Source organism: Tupaia chinensis, unplaced genomic scaffold, assembly GCF_000334495.1.
Source record: "Tupaia chinensis unplaced genomic scaffold, TupChi_1.0 Scaffold000367_1, whole genome shotgun sequence".
NCBI classification, from domain to species: Eukaryota; Metazoa; Chordata; class Mammalia; order Scandentia; family Tupaiidae; genus Tupaia; species Tupaia belangeri.
This window is the reverse complement of record NW_006159864.1, coordinates 836332-838977: the sequence shown is the minus strand read 5'-3', so window position 1 is coordinate 838977 and position 2646 is coordinate 836332. Positions and strand designations below refer to the sequence as shown.

General features: G+C 45.0%; 1 long non-coding RNA gene across 2 annotated transcripts in view; it reads right to left on the bottom strand.

Annotated features, from left to right (window-relative positions):
* Positions 1-2640, bottom strand: part of LOC114008683 (uncharacterized) — a 22637-nt gene extending 19997 nt beyond the window's left edge. The window contains exons 1-2 of one of the 2 annotated variants that reach the window (XR_003550196.1): positions 2021-2640; positions 1255-1354 (exon numbers count right to left, since the gene is read on the bottom strand). This is a non-coding gene — a long non-coding RNA (uncharacterized LOC114008683). The remainder of the gene's footprint in view (positions 1-1254; positions 1355-2020) is intronic. The other variant, XR_003550197.1, reaches the window with a different exon arrangement.
* Positions 2641-2646: the final 6 nt, after the last annotated feature.

The window sequence follows — 2646 nt, the reverse complement described above, 5'->3', positions numbered from 1 at the left end:
TGTGGACAGAAGTCTGACTACTTTTCCTATTTTTCCAAAATCTTTTCAAAAGGGGACTGGGGAAGTCATGCCCACAAACATTAACAGACCATTTACTTTCTATTAACAGGATTCTTCCTACCTCCTGTCCCTGGCATAGTATCTTTGAGATGTATATTTCAACTGATTACAGTATATTCTTTTGCTTATCTTTTCCCAAGACACAGAACTTCGCTTTTCATTGAGATGTAGATTAAGCTTTTCTTTAACCAAGACACAGATCTTACCTTCCAATCACCAACCTAAGAATTGTGGAACCTACCTATAACCTACAAGCCCCCCTGCTTCTACATGTGCTGCCTCTTTGGGCCAGACCAATGGAAAATCTCTTCATGAAATGTCTGTGGATCTCAAAAGCAAATAAAAGGAACCTCTGTACATGATCACCCCGAGATAAGGTATGTATGCCTCTTCTCCGGCCTAGGTCACTCACAGTTGGCTTGGAAATAAACCGCATTAATTATTAATTATTAATTTTACAGCTGGTTATTTTTTCAATTGACAATAATAAAATTAAATAGATTATTCTTTAAACAAGCAAGGCATTCAAGAAACTACTGCATGGTAATGTTTAAAAAGGATCCCCAAGGGCAATATGCAAGCAAGACTCAAAAAAAAAAAAAAAGGAAGCAAGTAACTGAAGTCTTAAGCACTTTGAGACAAACTATAAGTACTCTAATGAGTGGGTTTATTAGGTGTTAGGATAAGGAGGGCCCCTAGAACAGCTTACTTTGTAATATTTATCAAACTCAACTACATGGGTCATGAGACTCACAAACAAAACAAACAAAAAAACAGGAAAACAAAGCTAAAAGTATCAAGTTGGAGGTGACCTTTGGAAACATATTTTGACTAAACAAAGGATCTATTAATAAAACAAGATCAAAGGGGACTATGGTAGGCTAGACAGTGTGGTGGTTAAGGTGGCCAAATCCCACATAACGAACCACATGGTTCAAGTCCTGGACACTGTGGCTTGAAAAACAGGCTGAGTCCATGTGCCTGGCTGCTCAAAATGCCCAGAGGAAAATGGAGAAGGGATTGGAGGTGGTCATGTCCCTTTGAGGAGTGCTTTCTTACTTTTGGTCTTCAGTGAGCCCCTGTGCCTGCCCTACAGCAAATTAGGGAATAAAAGGGGTACAGCGGGGCAGAGCCCTGGAAAGGAGACAATGCCTGCTTGCCCTCCCTGATACTGGCCTGTTCTATGGAACTTACCTCTATCAACAACCCCTGTGGCCTTCTGCCTTCCTCGACGCTGGTCCATTCTGTCTACAGCGCCTAGTTCTCGCAGCCTGTTGCCTTGTCCTTCAGTTCTCTGTGAGGGAAAAACATTGACACGTTTTGGACCTAACAGATTTAACGAGGCAGACACTTCCTGTTGTAGTTTTTTGTTGAGGTGTGAGGATTTGGCAACACTAACAGCTCGCATTTACTGATGCCTTACTGAGGCAGGTACTAACTTAAAATAGACAGTGACCTCAATCCTCAACAACTGTTATTTTTGCTAATGCGACAGAGTTTCTGGCTCCCAGAATGGGAACACCAAAGCCTCTGTGTTGTCTATAGTGACTGTAGGAAGCAATACACCTTAAATATTAGCTGTACCTTACACGATTATACTTTGGGGAAATAAGGAAACTGCGGGGGAGACGGAACAAGGACAGCTTGGCGGTCCATCCCAATGTAATGTCTTAATTCCAGGGCCTGCAGTATCTAGTTAAAGCAAAGAGGCTAGTTATCTAACATTTACAATGCTTAACAACAGAACCTGGAATGCGCAGACAGCATTAGCACCATCAAAGGGGAAGATAGTAAGGTCAATGGAGCATGAGCCTAGGGCTCAGGAGAGCCCAGACTGAAGCCAGAAACTTTATTGGCCATAATCTGCTAAAGATAGAAAGGGTAAATAAGCCAGCATCCAAAAACATAAGAGCCATACGTTAGGTTTATTTTCTATACACAAAATAGAAACTTAAATCACCTGATGAGACAATACCTTTGGAGAAAAAAAAACACAAAAAGGTCTGTTCCTCCTCCTAACAAGGATAAAAGGCATGAAACTTAGCCCCTCAGCAACAACCCACTATGGGACCCCCTCTCTGTCCTTAATAAAACTCCTGCTTTGCGACTCCTTTGTCCATTAATTCTTCTTGAGTGAGACAAGAACCTGGTCAGCTTGCCGCTGAATTCCGCACTGGTGTTGGCGTGGTCACTCCAAACTCCGGCATCACTAACACACTTCGGTATGTCAGGCCAGGGTTGTCCACACTAATGCATGACACTGCTTCTAGAAACCCACACTGCGCACAGCTGGGCAGCAGAGAAGGCCACCGTGATTCACAGTAAGAATGAAGCGCATCGCTAGGGTGGACGGATGAACAGCTTGACGGGCACAGTCGACATGGCACTGTCACTCCGGTCGTTTTCTGAGGCCTGAACCCTGAGCCTGGCAGGCACCGGGTGAAGGCCACACGTGGAGACCCCGGGTTCCCGCAGAGGGCAGCCTGACGCTGCAGACGCGGGCCCAGGCCTTTCAGCCGGGGCGTGGAGAGCGGAGCTGCCACCTCGCCCGCCCTGCGGCGACCCTCCCGCCGGACCCCATTAGCA